The sequence below is a fragment of the Trichosurus vulpecula genome, chromosome 4 (genome assembly GCF_011100635.1).
Source record: "Trichosurus vulpecula isolate mTriVul1 chromosome 4, mTriVul1.pri, whole genome shotgun sequence".
NCBI classification, from domain to species: domain Eukaryota; kingdom Metazoa; phylum Chordata; class Mammalia; order Diprotodontia; family Phalangeridae; genus Trichosurus; species Trichosurus vulpecula.
In genome coordinates, this window is record NC_050576.1 from 114,301,283 (window position 1) to 114,315,894 (window position 14,612).

A 14,612-nucleotide genomic window follows, 5' to 3' on the forward strand; every position below is an offset into this window, starting at 1 on the left:
CTGTGTCTTCTATTTTTATGTAATTTAACACCATGTGAATGAATTAGGACCTTTTTACTGTGAAACTTTATATTAAGGAAAGACTTACAAATATCTAAAATTTCCATTTTTGTTCATTTCAGGGTAAAACATTTTGAAAGCTATATAACTTTGGTAACTTCTAAGAAATCACCAAAGTATTTTTCTGCTTATTTAAAAAAAATAAATGACATGTTGACACCTCTAATAAATGTAACAAGTTATATATTCTGCATGTTTTATCCTCAATGTGATTGGATGAGGAAATTGAACTTTTTTTTTTAGTTATTAAGCTGGAAAATACAAAAGTGCAAAAACAGGCTTTAAAATCAAGTTGAACAATCTTAAGGTTAAGAAAACAGCAAGCCAAAAGAATATGGTACTGGTGTCTTCAGCATCGTTATTTATGATGCAGGGCCCCACTAAGCAACCTGATGTCGTGAGGCTTTAATGAAATGTTGGAGTTTATGGAAAAAAACAAACAAACTGGTAACAAGAATTTCTCTCATTAATCTCCAGTCCTCTTCTGCATTATTTCTGACAAACAGTGACACATTTTTTTTATTGGAATACTTAAAGAGGGGAACTCTTTGTCTCTAACACCCATGTGCCATGCTTTTGTTGGTTTTTGTTGTTGGGTTTTAATCAGTATGTCTGTTTTAATTTCTTCAACATTCAACAAGCTTTTATTAAGTACCTGCTGTGTGCCAAATATTAGTAGGTGCTGGAAGTATGTGTTCCTTTGTTTTAACTTTGTGCCACCAGAAAATAGATAACGCATTACAATTACAATCCATTTTTTATTTGATAGATTTAATTATCCAAGTCAAATCAATAAACATTTATGAAGTGCCTGCTATATGCCAGGCATGGTGCTGAGCTCTTGGGGATACAAAGAAAGGCAAAAAGTCCCTGCCCTCAAGGAGCTCACAATTTGGGGAAGACAACGTGTAAACAATTTTGTATATGTATATTCAGGGTAAATTGGAGATAATCAGAGGGAAGATACTAGCATTAAGAGGGATGTAGAAAAATTTCTTCCAGAAGGTAAGATTTTAACTGAAATTTGAAGGCATCCAGGAGGTACAGGTGAGAAAGGAGAAAACCCAGGCTCCAGGAACAGCCAATGAAAAATGCTCAGTTGGGAGATGGAATATAGTGTTCAAGGAAAGGCAAGGAGACCAGAGTCAAGTGTAAGAAGCCTGGGAAGGTAGAGGGGTCAGGTTATGAAGGGATCTGAAAACCAGAGAATGCTATATTTGATCCTGGAGGTAATAGGGAGATCATGTTGTTTATTGAATGGAGGTGGGGGGAGGAGTGTTGTGGTCCAACCTTCTCTTAAGGAAGATCACTTTGATAGCGGAATAGAGGATGTACTGAAGCAGGCAGAAAGTTGAGGCAGGGAGGCCAACCAGAAGGCTATTTCAGTAGTGATGGGTGAGGTGGTAAGGGTCTGCATCAAGGTGGTGGCAGTTTCAGGGAGAAAGGGGTCTATACAAGGGATGTTTAAAGGTGGAATCACCAAGCATTAGACTCCTGTATACCAGGCAGCAGGATGGTAGGGTGGATAAGAGTGCCAGGCCTGGAATCTGAAAGATACGTCTTTGTGAGTTCTTATCTGGCCCCGCTTATTAGCTTGGGCAACTCATTTATTTAACTGTCTCAGTTCCTCATCTATAAAATAAGGTGGAGAAGGAATGGCAAATCACTCCTTTATCTTTGCTAAGAAAATCTCAAATGGAGTTATGGAGAATTGGTTATGAAATGATGGACCACCAACATGCACCAGGCATTGTGCTAAGAACCGGTGATACAAAAAAATCAGCTATTGCCCTTAGGAGCTTATAATCTACCGTGGGTAGGCAGCATAAAGACACATGTGTGGTTACAAAGTAATTTGGGGGGTAGGAGGAGGAGGCAGAGCACTACTAATTAGATCAGGGAAGGAATCCCACAGGAGGTGATCCTTGGTGATGTGGGGCCGGTGCTCAGGAGGGAAATGAAAGCTGGACATTTGGGAGTTACATACTTAGGGAAAATAGATCAGCCCCCATAGGAGCTGATGGGCTTACTGAGAAAACGGAGAGCAAAAAGAGAAGGGAGCCCAGAACAGAACCTTGTGGTACATCCACACATAGGAAATAGCTTGATATGTGGATGATGCTGAAAAGGAGATAAAGGAGAGCAGGAAAGAGCAGTGAGTGTCATGAAAACCTAGGAAGGACAGAGTATTCAGGAGGAAGGGATGGTCCACAAGGTCATGCTGCAGAGGAATCAAGAAGGATGGAGACCAAGAAAAAGATCTAATAAATCACTGGGGGAAATGTTTAAAAAGAGACTGTGGAGAGCAATTTCAGTTGAGTGGTGAGGGTGGGCAGGGTGTTCAGAAATGAATGAAGGTGAGATGCTGATCATGTAGTTAAAGGACAGCTTGAGGGGAAGGTAGGCCAAAGTAGAAGTTTTTTAAGGATAGATCTGGACTCCATTGTAGAGAGTAAGGAAGAAGACAATGGACGAGGAAAGATTGGAAACATTTGGAAGGACCAACTGAGTGTTGCTAAGGCCTCAAGGAAAAACTTGGACAAACTTCCAAGTCCAAAGAATGCGCTTCATTGTGTTGTGCAAAAAGGTGATAAAAAGAGAATGCAGGCAAGTAGCCCAAGAAGCTAGCATGACTGATAATCTCATTGTGTACTGTTATAGTAAGATGCTACTGCTATTACATTAAACGCATTACCTGTTTTGTTCAGTGCTCTATGGTAAGCACCAGAATGATAAAAAGATAAGACAGGGCCCTCCTGTCAAAGTTTACAATCTAGTAGGGGAGGTGAGGCATGTTCTCAAATAACTAAAATAAAGGATAAAACAAGTGCATATGACATTTAATAGAGTTCACTGGAGGAAGAGATTATTTCTGTTGAATTGTTATTAATCTAGACCTTAAAAATGAATAAGATTTCAATAGATGAAGACAGAGCTGGGGAAGAGAGAGCCAGGCATTCTTCTGTCATTCAGTTTATGGGGAACTAGTATGATCATTCTTTTGAGAAAAATAGTGCCCAAAGGAAAACAACCCCACTTCCACCCCGCTGCCGGCCCTCACTACTAGCCTTACTGCCTTGGAAATCTATAGCAATCATTTTAGGGATAACTGAGCACAACATCTGTTCCAAAATAACCTCTCCCCAAACTATCTTCACTTCCTTCTTCTCCCTCTCAGCAGAGGATTCGATTTCATACTTAACTGGAAAAAAACAAATTATGGTCATCAATTGTGAGTTGCTCCCTAATTCTGCCCTTCACACCACCTCAGTGCTGTTTCCCACTCCTCTTCCGGTCTTGAAGAACGCACAAATTCCAGCCCTGGAAAATAACGAGGCCTTTCTCTTTTCTAAAACAACCACATTCTACTTGTACCTTTGAACCCACCTTCTCTCACCTCCTTTAGGAGTCTCATTTTCAACCTTTGCCCAGTGGCTTCTGTCCTACCTATAAACATGACTAAATCTTTCTCATCCTTAAAAAGCCTTCCCTCCATCCTACTCTCTCTTCAAGTTATTGCCTTATGTCTCTTCCCTCTCATAGCCAAACTCAAGAGGAAAAAGCTGTCCTCTACTTTCTCACTTTCTACTCACTTCTCAACCCCTTGCCATCTGGCTTCTATCCCCACCACTTAATTGAAACTGCTCAATGCAAAGTCATCAATGATCTCTTTATTGCTAAATCCAATTTCTTTTTTCATTCCTCCTCTTTCTTAACCTCTCTACAATATTTGACAGTGTTAATCACCCTCACCCTCTGGATATTCTCTCCTCCCCTTAAATTTTCATGGTACTGCTGTCTCTTGGTCATCCTATCTATTGGATCCTTCTTAGTCCCCTTTGCAGGATCATCATCCATATCCCACCACCTTTGTTTGGGTGTTTGATAAAGGCTTTGCACTCAGCCCCCTTCTCTTCTTCTTATACACCCTCTTTCTGATGTCATTAGCTCCCATAGGTTCAATTATCTTCTCTCTGCAAACAATGTTGTTTAGGTGTTTCAGTCATAATTGACTCTCCTGACCCCATTTTGGAGTTTTCTTGGCAAAGATATTGAAGTGCTTTGCCATTTCCTTCTCCAGCTCATTTTACAGATGAAGAAACTGAGGCAAACAGTTAAATGACTTGCCCAGGGTGACACAGGCAGTAAGTGTCTGGGGCCAGATTTAAACTCAGAAAGATGAGTCTTCCTGACTCCAGTCCCAACACTCTATCCATTGTGTCACCTAGCTGTCCATGCAAACAATGCCTAGTTGCATAATCCAGCTCTTATTTCTCCACTGAACTCCAGTCCCTCAGAATTCTCTTCTAGATATCTCCATCTGTATGTGTCCCATAGATGTTTCAAGATCAGTATTTCCAAAATAAAACTCATCTCAATTATTTGTTATTTATTTTGTTTTGTATTTAATTATCTATATGTTATTCTTTGAGAATGACATAGTCTCAAGTGTGTTTGTGGTTTTTCTTTTTTCTTTTGTTGTATTCAAGCACCTAAAGGCTTGTCAAAATGAACTAACCCAGAGGTTTTAGTGATGCTTTACTATTTTGCTTTAAATTGTGATTTGGAAAGTTTTCTAATGCGTATAGTTCATAAAGTCATTGAATACTTCTATTCACCAGATATAACTGACTTTCTATGCTTAAAGAAACACTTACAGGACCAAGATCCTAATTATTTTGCTAAATCACCACTCCAGAGTGATAAATTGCACATTCAAAGGAGTAGCATTTGTCACCTGGTAAGATTTGACTTGCTTAAAAAGGACTCTTTCCCAGGTCCATGATAGCTGGTGATAGTTGATTCACTCCTTCCCATTTTCAAGATTGAAAAGACTGCCACAAATAGGTTCTTGTTGTCTATATCCTGTAACACAGAACTACTCTGTGTTACGTGCAGACTTCAGCATGATTCTTGTTTCTTTCTTTGTAAAGTTAAAAGTATTAAACTAGATTCATAACAATTTTCCTCATATAATAAAGCATTAGAGAGATGAAAGCACACATGATTAACCTTGTAAAAGCCATATATGGATGCCAAATACCTTCCATGACACTCTCCAACCCCACCCTAACAAATTGCTTACCTTCTTCTATACATACTACCTATGTGATCTTGGACAAGTCATTTGACCTCATTTTACAGTTTCCCCATCTAACCCTAACCCTTCTAGCTTTAAATCTTTGATCCTATGTAAGGTGCCAGTGAAGGACCCAGGAGTAAGTTACCAGAGAGTTGGGGAAACTTGAGAATAAGTAAGCAGTAGTTATTCTGAAATGTTATCCTCTAAATAGTAGCTATAGCCTGTACCATAACTAGTATCAGGCAATAGTGGTTTTGTCCCAGACTACTGAAAGGTAGGTCACTGAAAGTACTTGCACTCCTTTAGCAACATAGAAACACCTTAACTTAGTGCCAACTTAACAGGAAGAATTAGTTAAATTATAGCAAAGATTAGTGGTATGTGTAAGGATACAGCTAAACCCAACATCCTCTTAAAAGACCACCTGAACAATGATTGAAATTTTCCCTTTTTCTCATCTTTGCCAATCTGATGAGTGAGTTGTTTTAACCTAATTATTAATATTTGTACCATTTTAAAATATTTTAATGGCTTAGATTTTTTCTTTTGTAAAATGCTTGTTAATATCTTTTGACTCTATTGAGGAATTGTTCTAGACATTTTAATCAGAAACTTATTATTTTTCCCCCAAAGCCACCTCCTCTTCCCAGCTTCACAATTTCTGTTGAGAGTACCATCATACTTAGAATCACTTAGATTAAAAACTTAGAGTAGTCCTTCATTCTTCAATATCACTCACTCCCTATATCCAATCAGTTGAATGGAGGTTTTGCTGAATCTATCTTTAAAATGTCACCTTTGTTCATTCCACTTAGCACCCCAGTGCATGCAGGTCCCTAGCACCACTCACTTGGATAATTCCAGTAGCATCCTGACTACTTAGTTGCTTAGCTCCCATCTTCCACATAGCAGCCATAGAGATATTCCTGGACTTCTGTCTAGATAGGATGGATTCCTGAATGGAAACAGACCTCCCAGTTCCCCCATATCTGCTACAGAAAAAATAAACCTTGAAATTTTCACCAGATAGGAAAATGGTCAAGAAAACAGGTTTTGGACTTATCCTGCTGATCTTTTCAAGGAACTGCAAAGAGTTTTGGCCAATGAGAGAAATGTAATCTGAGTCCCAAAGCATATTGGTATGGTACTCTCTCCTCATTGGTGGAGATCATTTTCCCTTGTCTGCAAAGAAAGGCTGGGCTGAATTGGCAAGAGCAAGAGAGAAGAAAGATCATTTCCTGGCAATCACTTCAAGTGTCTTCAGCTTGTCAGGTTTGGCAGTCACTTCAGTCACTTCTGTCTTCTAGCTTCAAGAGAGAAGATGTACTATGCCAACCCCACTTCAGGTTGTTGAAGGGAAAATAAGACTGTGGGAAGAAGCCAACATGGGAGGAGCTAGCCATCTCCATCATGTCCCTGTTCCCAGTTTACTATACTACAGACTGGAGGTTTTCCCTCTAGGTAAGATCTGGGACTCTCTCAGTCTCTCTCTGTCTCTCTCCTCTCTTTCTCTGTCTCTGTCTCTCTCTGTTGAGTTATCTCACTCCCAATGGGAAAGCTCCTTTACTCTACTATCTGGTATGTATTCTCATATGTATATGTATATATACATGTACATATATATATAATTTCTGTTTTGCTATTAGCTTGGATTAATTGGTTTGTGAAAGAAAGAAAGGAAAGAGGAAAGAAGGAAGGAAAAAAAGAAGGAAGGAAAGAAAGAAGCAATAACAAATGCTGAAGGGGAATTGGGAATATAGGTACACCAGTGGAGCTGTGAACTAGTCCTGCCATTATGGAGAACAATTTGGACTTATGCCAAAAGGGCTATAAAATTGCGCATATCCTTTGATTCAGAAATACCACTACTAGGTCTATACCCCAAAGAGATCAAAGAAAAGTGAAAAGGATCCATATGTACAAATGTTTTATGGTGGCAAATTAGAAACCAAGGGGTACGCATCAACTGGGGAATGGCTGAACAAGTTATGGTATATGAATATGGTATATGGTATATGAATATGATGGAATACTATTGTGTTATGAGAAATGATGAAGGGGATGGTTTCAGAAAAATTCAGAAGACATATATAAACTGATGCAAAGTGAAGTGAATAGAAATAGGAAAATAATTTACAAACTAACAGCAATACTGTAAAGATAATCAACTGTGAAGTACTTAGTAACTTTGATCAATACAATGATTCACCACAATTGCAAAGAACTTACATAGAAAAATGTTATTTATCTCCAGATAGAGAACTGATGGATTCAGGGTGAAGATTGGAGCATTTTTTTTCTTTTTCTTGTGTGCTTTTATTTAATGTGGCTAATGCAGGAATATGTTTTATATGACTTCATATCTTTAATGGGTATTTTACTTTTTGCCTTCTTGATGGGTGAGGGAGGAAAGGATGGAGGGAGCAAATTTGGAACTGAGAATAAAATAAAATTGAATTTAAAAAGTGAAATGGACAAAGGAAAGCTGAACACACACACACACACACACACACACACACACACACACACACACACACACACACACAAACAGTTTGGTATAGAAATACATCAAGCCTAACACAGGGAAACAAGCTGAGAGGAGGGAGAAGAGGAGCCATTTGATTGTGCAGAGGGAATAGCCCGAAGCAAAACAAATTTCCTGATCCTGAAAGGGGGATTAAAAGAGGAGAAATTAAAAAAAAAGAACTAGAATCTAACAGGGTATTAAGGAATGGCTGAACAAATTGTAGTATATGAAATGAAATATTATTGCACCGTAACAGATGACAAAAAGGTTAGTTTCAAAGAATCCTGGGTAGTCTAAGCTGAAACAGAGTGAAATGAGCAGAACCAAAAGAATAACTTATACAAGAACAACATTGTAGGGAAAAACAACTTGGAAGGCTTAAGAGCTCTGATCAAGGCAATGATCAGCTGTATCTGCAGAAGACTTATAATGAAATATGTTAACATTCAGCCTCTGAAAGGAGAGGTGATAGACTCAAGGTGCATAAAAGAGACATACATTTTTATATATAGACTTTGTATGGATTCATTTTGCCTGTTTACTTGTACAAGGGTATTTTTTTCTTTTTTTCTTTTTAGGAGTAGAGGAGAAGAAGGTTAGCAATAGTGATACAAAAAAGACAACTGAAATTTCTTTTAATGCACAAAAATAGAACAGAAGGAAATTCAGAGGGAGGTACAGATAAGCAGGGCAGTTTTGAAAGTGATGTGTTGAATTTATTATACACTTTTTGAAAAGGGCAAGCAGTATGAAACGAAAATTCACCATTTTATGTACAACATTTTTTGTGTGTTTTGCTGTGTATATCAAAATGATCTCTTTTTTTAGCACTGAAGCTCAGAATAAAAAAAAAATAAATCCAACAAAGCCACACACAAAAAAGTGATATTTTTAAAGCACAAATGTGATCATGTCCCTTAGCCTACTTAAAAGCCATTGTGGCTCAATATTCTACCTAAGATCAAATAAAAATTCATTTTTTTGGTGATCTGCATCGTTGAAGAGAATACCCATAGATGAGACCACAAATCCATTTGAGGAAGTAGATACAAAGTGCTCCGAGGGTAAGAATTAGAAAGAAGAATACAGGATGCTCTGAGATCAGAGGCAGAGGGGGGAAACCACTCCCAGTGAGTGGAAAAATCCTACCTAGTGAATACAAAGGCCAAATAATAAGAAATCCGTATTTTAGGTTTTCACAGTGACTTTGAAGAGTTAATATATGGAAGAATATTTCTCCAAGTACTGATGGCACACAGCATGTGCCAATCTCATTTAGAAAGCTGTCAAAATGGACAGGACCCATATCCACCTAGCATGCTTATTTTGTTACAGAAAATTCCAGGGCTCTGAAATTAAGACCACAATGCAGATTTTTAAAAAAGCAACAAAACCTTCTCTGCCCAAATGGGTGACTCACAGACAATTAAAGCAGGCCTTGTGGGGAGGGGTTGAAAAGAAAAATAGAACCATGAGGGCAGAGGGACAGCACAAGCTTGCCTAGTTCATACAGTGTCTTTACTTGGGTAGAGCCCAAACACAAGGATGGGATGAGATAGTCTGGAACAAGAGGAAATAAAAATCTGTGTTTTGGAGAATCAGTCAACAATTTACTGTATCTGTTATAAAGGCAAATGTTAAATAGTCCCTATCCTCTGAAAGCTTACATTCTATCAGGAGAGCTACACACACACACACATGCGTGTGTGTGTGTGTGTGTGTGTGTATGTGTATATATACATACATGCATACACACACACACACACAACGTGATTGGATGGGGGTACGGAGAAAGTGTAGAGGAAGACATTAACAACTGGGGGAAAGAAAAGAGCATTCAACTTGAAGTGTTGTGCTATATGAAACTAGACCAGAAACCAAAAGACCTGGGCCTTAGTTTAATCCTAGGTAGATTGTGACCTAGGGCAAGTCACCTCCTTTGCCAGTTACCTTCCTTACACACATAGTGCCTGGCATGTGGTTGGCACTTAAAAATGTTCATTAAATTGTACTGAATTCTCTCCTACGTAGATCACATTTTCCTCATTATAAAAGAAAAATAGTATTTATACAACTTACCTCACAGAGACAAAGGGTAGAAAGAGCTTAATTGACCACAAGTTGTCATATTCTATTAACAGATCTACATTTTTCTGTTCAGCCTGTCATGGTAGAAAACTCCTTGAAGCTCTGATTCCATAGAGGCAGGACATGTGCTCCTGAGAACTGGGACAAAGATGAGTTGGTACAGAGAGTGGAATAATGATTGTCCCATGAATCAGTTGTCCCTGATCAACCATTAATAGAGGCTAATTTTTTCCCTAGGAGGAAAAATGATCCATGACCATTTTCTAATTTGGTCCCCTTCTGATCAAAGACATATATTTTGGCTTGGCTGGCCTTAGGGGACTATTTCCTGAGGGGAGTTAGGGAATCCTCTCATTAAGCTAAAAGGTATTGCCCATGACTTTGAATTCAGAATATCTTTCTTTAGCTAACTGAGCTAACCAGTCCTGACTTGGTCTCCCTGGCCAGCAAAATATCAAAGCAACCTAAGGCTTCAGTAGGTGGCACTGTAACCTCTAAATAAATACCAACGCTCCAAGCTAAATCGCCATGGTCAGCATCAGCTAACAAAAATGAATAAATCAAAAACCAAAACAAATAAACAAAGTGAGCCCCTTCCCCCACTAACTTCACCTACAAGTCAAACAATGGTAACTCGGGTCCCTCTGCAAATCAGTCTCTTGGTTACTTAGCACAATGACTGGCCTCCTGGCTGTTCCACAAACAAAACACTCTATCTCAGCTCTGGGCATTTTATCTGGCTGTCCCCATGCCTGGAATGCTCTCCCTCCTCAGTTCCAACTATTATTCCTTTAAGTTTCAACGAGAATTCTACTTTCTACAGGAAGACTTCCCTAACTCAATTCTAATGCCTTTCCTCTGCTAATTATATCCTATTTATCATAAATATAGCTTGTTTTTATATATTTATTTGCACTTTGTCTTCCCAATTAGATTGTAAACTTCTTGAGACAAAAGACAGTTTTTTTGCCTCCTTTCGTATTTCCCAGTGCTTAGCACAGTGCCTGGACCATAGTAGGCACTCAATAAATGTCTATTGAATTGGAATATTCCTTGTGGTTAACCCTTCTCTTTGGGAGAAAAATCGGATGTTCAACCCTAATTCTGTGTTTCTTCTGGAAGTGAATTTAGTTTGCTGAACTCATTGCATTCAAGATAAAAATAAAGCTCAGTGTAATTTTGCAGCTTACATAATGTTTTAAAATGTTCATAAAACCCAGCTAAAAAGTTATGGCCCCAGGAAAACTTGCTTGATGATTAGTACTAATAATCATCATCTTATTACATTTTTCCTTGTGTATTTAGGGATGCTGTTTTGTATCTCTTCCTTGATTGTAAGGCTTGACAGCAGAGATTATTTCTTATCCATTTTTTCATCCCTTCCCCATCCCCCTCAGAGTTTAGTGTAGTTTCTTGGATACAACAGGAGCAAAACTCCTGATTCACTGGGTTCTAATCTTGACTTCTTTACTACGTAGCTGTGTGACCTTAGACAAGTCACTTAACCTCATAGGATCATAGGCTTATGGAACCTCAGGGTTGGAAGGGACCAAAGGAGCCATTTAGTCTAATCTGAAACTGAACAGGAATTCCCTCCACTCTGTCTCTCCACCATAGCTCATTCTACTTCAGGACCAATTTAATTGTTAGGAAGTTTTATCTATAAGATAAAGTTGAAATCTGTAACTTTGTATCCTCTACCCATTGCTCTCTAGAGCTAAAAACAAGTCTTGAAAACAATTGTCATGTCCTCCCAAAGAATCTTCTCCAGGCTAAATATCTTCCTGCCTCCTTTAATCAAGCTTCACATGGCATGGTATCAAGTTCCCTCTGACATAGTCATTGCCCTTCTCTCAAAATGCATCACTTGGGCTATCTTCTTACCAAGCTTTTGCATTCTACCTTCTCCCTCTGACATTTGTATTTCTCTAATTATCGGTGGCTTGGAGCATTTTTTTTTCACATGGCTATTGATAGGTTGGCTTTCTTTATTTGAAAACCACCTGTTTATATCTTTGACAGTTTATTGATTGGGAAATGACTCATTCCTATAAATTTGAATCAATTTCCTATCTATCTTAGAAAGGGGACCTTTATCAGAGAATCTTATTGCAAAGATCTTTTCTTAATTACCTGCTTCTTTTCTAGTTTTAGCTTCATTTGTTTTGTTTGTATAAAACCTTTTTCATTTTATGTAATCAAACATTTTTTTCTTTTATGATCTTCTCTATCCCTTGTTTGGTCTTAAACTCTTCCCCCATCCATAGGTCTAGAAAGTATTTTTTCCTTGCTCCTCTCATTTGTTTATTGTGCCACCCATTATGTCTAAGTCATGTATCCATATGAAGTTTATCTTGATATGGTGTGAGATGTAGGTCTATATCTGGTCTCTGCCAGACTGCTTTTTATTTTAAACCTGACTCAGTCCATGACTCCCAGGACTACTTTACCTTGCCCTACACAGGAAACTTCCCCTCCCCACTTTATACTGATTCCCTGCTTTTTAACTCCCTTTTGTGTCTTATTTTCCCCAATTAGAACAGAAGCTTCTTGAAGACCAGGAATGTCTTTCTTTTATCTTGAATTTGTATTACCAGTACTTACGACAATGTCTGGAACATAATAAGTACTCAATAGTTTGTGTGTATGTGTATATACATATATATATGTACATATATATATATATATCATCTATCTATCTATCACCCTGGCTCTTGAGAGCCTAGACTGAACCCTTACTTGCATGCTAATCCCTAGGCAAGGTCAGGATTCAAGTCTTGTTGGCCATGGTCCCTGACCTTTCTCCCCAAAATTCAAGGGGCAAAGGTAAAGTGCAAGTCTTAGACCCAGCCACGCCACTCCCTTTAACTTCTATATTTTCTTCCATCTTGTCTGAGCTTTGTATGGCCACCAGGATCTACCCCAAATGACAAGTGTTTTCATTACCCATTAAATTTCTCTCGGGAAGGTAAATTTCCCACCTAGGTTTGATGAGCTTACTGATTCCCTCTCTTCAGGCTGCCCCATCCTAGTTCTGACTCTTGCTGTGTAGATTGCAGATGACAGTGCATCACATAGCAAAAACAGGAATGGATCTCAGAGGCTGTCTACACCAACTCCCTCATTTTATAGATGAGGAACCAGAGACCCAAGGAAATTAAATGAGTTATCCAAGGTCACACAGGTAGTAAGGATGAGAGGTGGGATTTATGAGAGGAAAGGACAGGATGGGGGTGGGTTATGAAGGACTTTGGACACCATGCAGAAAAGTTGTATTTGATCCTGAGGGTGATAGGGAGTCACTAGAGTTTATTGAGTAAGGAAGTGACATCGCTAGACCTGAGCTTTAGAAAAATCATTTTGAGGGGCAGGTAGGTGGTGCAATGGATAGAGCACCAGCCCTGGAGTCAGGAGGACCTGAGTTCAAATCCAGTCTCAGACACTCAACACTTAACTGTGTGACCTGAAAGTCACTTAACCCTGATTGCCTTGAAAAAGAAAAAAATCATTTTGATAGTAGAAAATGGACTGGAGTGAGGAGAGACTTGAAGCAGGGAGACCAACTAGCAGGCTATTTTAGTAGTCAAGATGTGAGGTGATGAGGGCCTGAACCAGGATGGTGGCATCAGAGAAGAGAAGGGGGCAAATGTGGAAGACATTCCAAAGGCAAAGTTGACAAGTCTTGGCAACAGAATGGATATGAGGGATGGGAGAAGTGAAAAATCAAGGAGGACACTGAGGTCATTAGTCTAGGTAATTGGGAGGATGGTGGTACCCTCCACAGTAAAATGGAAGTTAGGAAGAGGAGGGGGTTGGGGGCTGGGGAAGATAATGAGTTCCATTTTGGACATGGTGGATTTAAAATGTCCATAGAGCATTCATGATGTCCAACAAGTGGTTGGAGATGTGAGACTGAAGGTCAGCAGGGAGGTTAGGGTTAGTAAGTAGATCTAAGAATCATCAGCATAGAAATGACAATTGAATCCATGGGAGCTGATGAGATCACCAAGAGAAGTAAAATAGAGGGAGAAGAGAAAAGGGTCCAGGATCAAAACCCTGTGGGACACTATTTAAGTCTAGCTAAGATTAGAAAGTTTATCACCAGAAAGCTAACTATTGGGCAATGACTTTTTTTAAAAAAAAATCAGAACAACTCACAGAAAGATCTATTAAGATGTAGAAAAGTTATAACCTATACTGGTGAAATTATAGATCTTTTGAAGTTCTCACATTATTATTAGTATAACTTCAAATCAGGAACATCACAACCTCCAAAGAATCAAAATTACAAAGTATCTTAAAGGGGAAATGGAAAGATTCATGGTGGGTGTAAGCAGGATGGAGTATACAACCAATGATAACCTACATGAGAGCAATAGCAGGAAAAAAACCCCAAATCTCAAGAACAAAAACAACTGGAAAAGGAGGTGGATTTGTCACGAGTCCTATGTTAGTACATGGTATACTGAAAAAATATTAAGGGGGAGGAGAAAAAGAAGTAGGGAGAGAAAACAGATTTTTATTAATTGAAAAAAATGTTTTAATTTTAAAAAAGAACTGAGCTTTGAGTCAGGCTGACCTGAGTTCAAATGCTCCCTCAGACATTCACTAACTATATCTTCAAGGGTAAGTCACTTAATTTCTCAGAGACTCAGTTTCCTGCTCCGTAAAATAGGGTTAGCACTATTCATATTATTTTCCTCCCAGAGTTGTCTGCATAAAGCCTGTGTGCGAATCTAAGGCACTAGAAAAATGTAACTTCAGCTATTGGTACCAGAGATCCTGAAGGAAGCAGAGGAAGCTCTCCACCATATTGAGTGGCTCCTCAAGGAGGATTTATGGAAAGACATGAAT